An 8,906-nucleotide genomic window follows, 5' to 3' on the forward strand; every position below is an offset into this window, starting at 1 on the left:
AGTCCAGGGTCGATAAACCAGTAATGGTCCAGTGGGAACTGCAACTTTAACCATAGGCATGGTTTGAATCTGGTTTTGTTTTTTCTCACGTTTAGATCTCTGAAGTCCAGATTGTGGGTAAAGGATTTTTGTCACTTGCGTTAAAAGTTCTTGGGCAGGTACGCTGGAGAACCAAACGTCTTCCTTTTCCTCATCATCAGACCTATGTAACTGATGTTGTGAGAATGATGGAATTTCTTCCCGAGGGAGGATGGAAGAAGTCCCTTCTTCCCGAGAGCCAGAGGCTTGTGGCAGGGCTGGCTGTTGTTGTTGCAGGCGTCGTGGAGGGCAGGAGTCCAGGTCTGGATCCGGCACAGCGAGAGCGCTCAGGGTGGGGTAAAGAGGTGCAGAAGGAGAAAAAGTGTTATCAGTGGAATATGGTGGTGGTTTAAAAGAAGATTCAGTCTTAATCAGAGCTGAATTATGTTTTCGTCCACATACTAAATTATTATCATCATTCCGTCATGACATTTGTTTAACATTTTCCTTTCTTTCTCTTAATACACTTTATTTTTTCCAACATTCTATACCTTTCTTACTTCTTATTTAAACTTAATTTTCTTTTTTTTGCTTCATCTCTTTCTCATATTTGCAAAACTTTTCTTCTAATTTTCTTATTTCTAACATACTAAAAGAACCTTCAGGTGGAAAACCTCTGGACCATATTTCTTTTTCATTTCAACATGCTTAGGTCCCCCGGTAGGGTCAAAAGTCTGAGACCTACTGTTTCCCATTCTCAGACTTGGAATGGGGAAATATATTCCTTCACTCAAAGGACGTCTCCAATGAGGACCTTTAATCTGTACTCACACTTCTTCGGAGTACTTCACACTTCTTCGGACTGCTTCAAAAGTTTCACTTACCCATGAAATCTCTGTCTCACTAATGACACAACCGGGAAACCCTCTTTTATTCAAATAAAAACTAAAAAGCAGTCCTATCGTCTCAGACTATCATATTTAAAAAATGATCCCAGCGCTGGTATTCAGGAAAAGGACCTGCCAGTCCTCTCTCTCAGAAAAGGCCTTGGAGGTATGAGGCTGGAACAGCTACTTCAGTCCAGGCTGGCCATGCACTGCGGTCCGGTCCAGAGACACCAGTCGAGGGATCCTGTTCGTGACGCCAAAATTGTGGACATTGAAGGGCATGTTGAAGGTGTGAATGTCCGACCATAGTTGGTAAAAAGCGGGTAAGAAAAGGTTAAAATACCCGACTCTACACAATCAATAGCGGGAGCGGAGTTGTTCGGCTAAAAGAAGGTGTGAAAGTCCGACCATGGTTTGTAAAAAGCGGGTAAGAAAAGGTTCGAATGCCAAAATATACACCATCAAAAGCGGAAGCCGAGGTGTTCGGCTGAAAGTAGGTGTGAATGTCAGATCATAATATGCAAAAAGCTGATGAGAAAGGTGTGAATGACCAACAAAAGTTGCTGAAAAATGTGATTCTGTGGTAGGAATTAATTCCACAGTTCTTTGACAATGCATTGTACTCAAAAATGTTTTTTTGTATGCTGACAATCGTTCAGAAAACATCAAATTTGGATCAGCAGGTGAAACGGTCCAATCCGTTTCTTTCTGACATGTAGCAACAAACTCTCCCACACCTTGTCAATGCCAGTGTGTAGGTTTGGCCAAGGAAATGTGAGGGCGAGTACCACAAACATTAAAAAAATCGAATTGCTCTGGAGTGAGCGACACAGCCAATAAAGTAGGCGCACATATTTTTTCACTTCTTCTCATAGTCATTGTCAGGCCCCAAAGAAATGTGTGATGTTCAGTGCAAATCAGCAGGTTGCATGAAATCAGAAAGGGGTGAAACTAACGCTTTTGCTTCTTCCACTAGTTGTTGTGAAAAAGGAGAGCTGGGAAGTTTCCACTCATAAGCATATGTAAGTGCAGATGAATCAAACTGCACTGCTGTAAAAACTTTGTCAGGCTGTAACATAACGTTAACACCCTCTGGTGTAGAAGTTAAAATAATGCCTAATTTACACATGAGATCACAGCCCATCAGGTTAATGGGACACAACTCTGATAACAAAAATGAGTGTTTGAAGGAGAGCCCATCGGGAGTGACACACGCAATGGGCGATGTCATTTTCTCCTTCACAACCTGGCCTGATGCAGACATAGAGTAAACGTGGTTTCCACTTAACTTTGGAGGACAATCAACCTCCCCTGACGTCACTACTGATGAACATAAGTTCCTATATTCTGAGAGAAATATCTTTGCTCTAGGACGGAACTAGCATGCAAAACTTTACTACGTGAATCACAGTCGGCAAGCGTTTCTTCACTACACAGAGCAGGAAAAATGTGTGAGTGTGTTTGTGCTATCACCCATTAGTGGAGGCTCCGCTGCCGCGTGACGTCCAGAACCTGCCTCCCACCCTCAGTCAGCCTTTTGCCCAATTTCATCACTTTTCAGCTGTGGACACAGCCACAGTAAAAACAAATATTCGGATCATAGCTCTGGCGTGGCCCATTTCGACCTCCTCTCCCACACGTCCACGTCTTCAACTTCGGCCTCGTCCTCTGTTTACACCAACTGGCTGCCAAATGCAGCTCCTTTTCACACTTGTCCCTTTTGGTTGTCTTACGCGTCTCAACTTGGTTATGAGCATGGCGAGCATATCGGCGAACGTCAGCCAAAAGAGGACCCTCACACCATCCCACGTAAATGTTCTTTACTTCAGTGGCGACATCTGGCATGAGGCCTTTAATTATTGCATTGCATGCAATACTCTCCCATGGTCCTGATTCATTACCCAAATCCCTTGGTCTCTGATGACCGCTGTGCTTGCTGACTTCCTCAAGGATGCGGTGTACAAAATCATCAGTCCCTTCACCGGGTTTCTGTTTGCAGGTGTAATTGTGGGACATATTGATTTTGTTTGGAAATTGAGTGGTGATGGCTTGACACAGTCTTTGGATGGCTGCTTCATATTGAGCGTTATCATTATGTCCTCGTTCACTGTTGGTAGGTCGCAAATCCAGTTGTAGCATACTGGCCTCTATTTTGCAGAGGTCGGTCAGTTTGAACTTTTTTGCCAATATGCGACGCAATTCAACCCCGGTCGGGCAGAATTGTGCGCAGAAATCTCGCAACTCGTCAGCAAAATGGGGTCCAGAAATCTCTGGATCTGGTAAGCATTGTTATGCTTCCATGATGTCAGTCTCAGTCCAGGGTCGATAAACCAGTAATGGTCCAGTGGGAACTGCAACTTTAACCATAGGCATGGTTTGAATCTGGTTTTGTTTTTTCTCACGTTTAGATCTCTGAAGTCCAGATTGTGGGTAAAGGATTTTTGTCACTTGCGTTAAAAGTTCTTGGGCAGGTACGCTGGAGAACCAAACGTCTTCCTTTTCCTCATCATCAGACCTATGTAACTGATGTTGTGAGAATGATGGAATTTCTTCCCGAGGGAGGATGGAAGAAGTCCCTTCTTCCCGAGAGCCAGAGGCTTGTGGCAGGGCTGGCTGTTGTTGTTGCAGGCGTCGTGGAGGGCAGGAGTCCAGGTCTGGATCCGGCACAGCGAGAGCGCTCAGGGTGGGGTAAAGAGGTGCAGAAGGAGAAAAAGTGTTATCAGTGGAATATGGTGGTGGTTTAAAAGAAGATTCAGTCTTAATCAGAGCTGAATTATGTTTTCGTCCACATACTAAATTATTATCATCATTCCGTCATGACATTTGTTTAACATTTTCCTTTCTTTCTCTTAATACACTTTATTTTTTCCAACATTCTATACCTTTCTTACTTCTTATTTAAACTTAATTTTCTTTTTTTTGCTTCATCTCTTTCTCATATTTGCAAAACTTTTCTTCTAATTTTCTTATTTCTAACATACTAAAAGAACCTTCAGGTGGAAAACCTCTGGACCATATTTCTTTTTCATTTCAACATGCTTAGGTCCCCCGGTAGGGTCAAAAGTCTGAGACCTACTGTTTCCCATTCTCAGACTTGGAATGGGGAAATATATTCCTTCACTCAAAGGACGTCTCCAATGAGGACCTTTAATCTGTACTCACACTTCTTCGGAGTACTTCACACTTCTTCGGACTGCTTCAAAAGTTTCACTTACCCATGAAATCTCTGTCTCACTAATGACACAACCGGGAAACCCTCTTTTATTCAAATAAAAACTAAAAAGCAGTCCTATCGTCTCAGACTATCATATTTAAAAAATGATCCCAGCGCTGGTATTCAGGAAAAGGACCTGCCAGTCCTCTCTCTCAGAAAAGGCCTTGGAGGTATGAGGCTGGAACAGCTACTTCAGTCCAGGCTGGCCATGCACTGCGGTCCGGTCCAGAGACACCAGTCGAGGGATCCTGTTCGTGACGCAAAAATTGTGGACATTGAAGGGCATGTTGAAGGTGTGAATGTCCGACCATAGTTGGTAAAAAGCGGGTAAGAAAAGGTTAAAATACCCGACTCTACACAATCAATAGCGGGAGCGGAGTTGTTCGGCTAAAAGAAGGTGTGAAAGTCCGACCATGGTTTGTAAAAAGCGGGTAAGAAAAGGTTCGAATGCCAAAATATACACCATCAAAAGCGGAAGCCGAGGTGTTCGGCTGAAAGTAGGTGTGAATGTCAGATCATAATATGCAAAAAGCTGATGAGAAAGGTGTGAATGACCAACAAAAGTTGCTGAAAAATGTGATTCTGTGGTAGGAATTAATTCCACAGTTCTTTGACAATGCATTGTACTCAAAAATGTTTTTTTGTATGCTGACAATCGTTCAGAAAACATCAAATTTGGATCAGCAGGTGAAACGGTCCAATCTGTTTCTTTCTGACATGTAGCAACAAACTCTCCCACACCTTGTCAATGCCAGTGTGTAGGTTTGGCCAAGGAAATGTGAGGGCGAGCACCACAAACATTAAAAAAATCGAATTACTCTGGAGTGAGCGACACAGCCAATAAAGTAGGCGCACATATTTTTTCACTACTGTTTCCCATTCTCAGACTTGGAATGGGGAAATATATTCCTTCACTCAAAGGACGTCTCCAATGACGGTGTGAATGACCGACAATAATTGCTGAAAAATGTGTTAGAAAAGGTAAGAATGCCAGACCATTCATCATCAAAAGCGGGAGTAGAGGTGTTCCGCTGTAAGATGGTGCGAATGTCGGACCATAGTTGGTAAAAAGCGGGTAAAAAAAGGTTCGAATGCCCGAATATATACCATCAAAAGCGGAAGCGGAGGTGTTCGGCTGCAAGAAGGTGTGAACGTCCGACCAAAGTTTGTAAAAAGCAGGTAAGAAAAGGTGCGAATGCCCGAACATACACCATCAAAAGAGGGAGCGGAGGTGTTCCGCTGTAAGATGGTGCGAATGTCCGACCATAGTTGGTAAAAAGCGGGTAAGAAAAGGTTCGAATGCCCGAATATATACCATCAAAAGCGGAAGCGGAGGTGTTCGGCTGCAAGAAGGTGTGAATGTCCGACCAAAGTTTGTAAAAAGCAGTTAAGAAAAGGTTTGAATATCCAACCAAACAATCAAAAGTGGGAGCAGAGCTGTTCGACTGCAAGTAGGTGTGAATGTCCACCCATAATTCCTGAAAAATGGGTAAGAAAAGGTGCGAATGCCCAACCATACATCATCAAAAGAAGAAGTGGATGTGTTCTGCTACAAGAAGGTTTGAATGTCCGACCATAGTTTGTAAAAAGTGGGTAAGAAAAAGTTCGAATGCCCGAACATACACCATCAAAAGAGGGAGCGGAGGTGTTCCGCTGTAAGACGGTGTGAATGTCCGACCATAATTGGTAAAAAGCGGGTAAGAAAAGGTTAAAATAACCGACTGTACACAATCAATAGCGGGAGCGGAGTTGTTCGGCTACAAGAAGGTGTGAAAGTCCGACCATGGTTTGTAAAACGCGGGTAAGACAAGGTGCGAATGCCCGACAATGTATGATCAAAAGAGGGAGCGGAGGTGTTCGGCTGCAAGGTCTGAATTTCCAACAATAATTTGTAAACACCGTTGAAGAAAAGCCTCGAAAGCCCGACTATACACCATCAAAAGCGGGAGCAGAGGTGTTCAGCTGCAAGAAGGTCTGACTGTCCACCAATAATTACTGAAAAATGGGTAAGAAAAGGTGTGAATGCCCAACTATACATCATAAAAAGCAGAAGTGGATGTGTCGGCCACAAGAAGGTTTGAATGTCCGACCATAGTTTGTAAAAGGCGGGTAAGAAAAGGTTTGAATGCCCGAACATACACAATCAAAAGAGGGAGCGGAGGTGTTTCGCTGCAAGAAGGTGTGAATGTCCGAGCATAGTTTGTAAAAAGTCGGTAAGAAAAGGTTCGAATGCCAGAACATACACCATTAAAAGAGGGAGCGGAGGTGTTCCGCTGTAAGAAGGTGTGAATGTCCGACCATAGTTGGTAAAAAGCGGGTAAGAAAAGGTTAAAATACCCGACTCTACACAATCAATAGCGGGAGCGGAGTTATTCGGCTAAAAGAAGGTGTGAAAGTCCGACCATGGTTTGTAAAAAGCGGGTAAAAAAAGGTTCGATTGCCAAAATATACACCATCAAAAGCGGAAGCCGAGGTGTTCGGCTGCAAGTAGGTGTGAATGTCAGATCATAATTTGCAAAAAGCTGATGAGAAAGGTGTGAATGACCGACAATAATTGCTGAAAAATGTGTTAGAAAAGGTAAGAATGCCGGACCATTCATCATCAAAAGCGGGAGAAGAGGTGTTCGGCTGCAAGAAGCTGTGAATGTCAAGCCATAATTACCTAAAAAAGGGGAAGAAAAGGTAGTATTGCCAGACCATAAATGATCAAAACAGGGAGCGGAGGTGTTCCGCTGAAAGAAGGTGTGAATGTCCGACCATAATTGGTAAAAAGCGGGTAAGAAAAGGTTAAAATACCCGACTGTACACAATCAATAGCGGGAGCGGAGTTGTTTGGCTACTAAAAGGTGTGAAAGTCCGACCATGGTTTGTAAAAAGCGGGTAAGAAAAGGTTCGAATGCCAAAATATACACCATCAAAATAGGGAGCGGAGGTGTTCAGCTGCAAGAAGGTCTGAATGTCCATCAATAATTGCGAGAAAACATGAAAAAAATTTTTCGAATATCCAACCGCACATGATCATAAGTGGGAGAGGAGGTGTTCAGCTGCAAGAAGGTTTGAATGTCCGACCATAGTTTGTAAAAAGCGGGTAAGAAAAGGTTGAAATGCCCGAACATACACCATCAAAAGAGGCAGCGGAGGTGTTCCGCCATAAGAAGGTGTGAATGTCCGACCGTAGTTGGTAAAAAGTGGGTAAGAAAAGGTTAAAAAACCCGACTGTACACAATCAATAGCGGGAGCGGAGTTGTTCGGCTACAAGAAGGTGTGAAAGTCCGACCATGGTTTGTAAAACGCGGGTAAGACAAGGTGCGAATGCCCCACAATGTATGATCAAAAGAGGGAGCGGAGATTTTAGGCTGCAAGGTCTGAATTTCCAACCATAATTTGTAAACACCGTTGAAGAAAAGCCTCCAAAGCCCGACTATACACCATCAAAAGCGGGAGCGGAGGTATTCAGCTGCAAGAAGGTCTGAATGTCCACCAATAATTACTGAAAAATGGGTAAGAAAAGGTATGAATGCCCAACTATACATCATCAAAAGCAGAAGTGGATGTGTTCGGCCAAGCAAAGCTCACCATGGGGAAGGTGGCTAAACCAACTAGCCTGATGCCCTGCTCCCGCAGTGACGGATAATCGTACTCTGGTTTCTCTTCATAACATACAAGTCTTTCGCCTTTTACTAAAGACTTCCGTGGAGAGCAGCACTAATGAGTTGTTTCTATTATTGGCAGGCTTTACCTTTGCGGGTGAAGCCCTTTCTGTCTGTGCAAAAGAAATCTTGCTACTTTGCAGAGTGACTTCTCTGAGTAGAGTCGCCTTACTTGTTGCGACTGTGCCGATGTTCGAAGCTGGAGTGCAAAGTTGTTGCTTGAATGGTGCTTGCTGGAGCATGCGGGAGTGCAAAGTTATACCATTTAAAAGGGCTGAAGAGTGCTCAGTGCAGCGGGTGGGCGGAGGTGCAACGTGACACTCTGGCCACCTATGGCCATAAAAAGAACACTGCTACAAGTGCGCATTGTGCCAGCAAGGGCCCTCGGACCTGAAACAGTGGACAGTTATCGCTTCTCGGCCTTTTGGCTAAGATCAAGTGTAGTATCTGTTCTTATCAGTTTAATATGTCCTCTATACGAGGACAACATATTAAATGGATTTTTAAGAATAGGAGTTGAAAAAGAAGCTTGCTCCGTTAACTCCAAGCCTCGACCCGGTACTGCAGTGCCGCTGGGAACGGTGCGCTCTCCTCTGCTCTTGTGAAAAAGCAAACAGCGGTGCAGGATGGAAGTTTCAGGGAGCCCAAGATGAAACTTTCTTTTAATCTGCTGAGAAAAGAGAGTGAATGCGAAGTGGACTTTAACACGGCTCTGGGAGCGAGCCGAGTGCGGGCTAACCGGGAGAATTGCTTGAAAGAAACGCGACACCGAATGAGTGGTCAGAACAAAGCCTCAATACGGTGTTCCCGTGGTGTTTGTGGCTGCCTTGTCTTTTGCACAGAGTAAAAGACAAGGCAGCCATCGAATAGATTGTTTCTACTTGGTCAGCCGAGGAGCAGGGGGGGGGGGCAAGCGTCTCAACCAAGCAAAGCTCACCAAGTAGGAACAATCGGGCCCTTTTCGATGGCTGCAACACCTGAAAGAGATATTGATGCGAGACCCGATCAAATGCTTTTTCAAAGTCTAAATTTAAGATGACAAGCCGGGTGTTTCTGTCTCTAGCGTAATCAATGATGTCTCGAATCAGTACGAGGCTGTCGGTGAGTTGTCTCCCTGAGATGGCACAAGCTTGGTCT

General features: G+C 44.2%; 2 non-coding genes across 2 annotated transcripts; both read left to right on the forward strand.

The window, feature by feature from the left end:
- The first annotated feature begins 7,755 nt into the window (after positions 1–7,755).
- On the forward strand, positions 7,756–7,869 carry LOC140285981 (U5 spliceosomal RNA). The gene has a single exon (XR_011910904.1). It is a non-coding gene; the product is annotated as a U5 spliceosomal RNA (small nuclear RNA).
- Positions 7,870–8,177: 308 nt separating this feature from the next.
- On the forward strand, positions 8,178–8,361 carry LOC140285972 (U2 spliceosomal RNA). The gene has a single exon (XR_011910901.1). It is a non-coding gene; the product is annotated as a U2 spliceosomal RNA (small nuclear RNA).
- The last annotated feature ends 545 nt before the right edge of the window (positions 8,362–8,906 follow it).

The sequence above is a fragment of the Leuresthes tenuis genome, unplaced genomic scaffold (genome assembly GCF_036924035.1).
Source record: "Leuresthes tenuis unplaced genomic scaffold, fLeuTen1.0.hap1 SCAF_68, whole genome shotgun sequence".
Classification (NCBI taxonomy): Eukaryota; Metazoa; Chordata; class Actinopteri; order Atheriniformes; family Atherinopsidae; genus Leuresthes; species Leuresthes tenuis.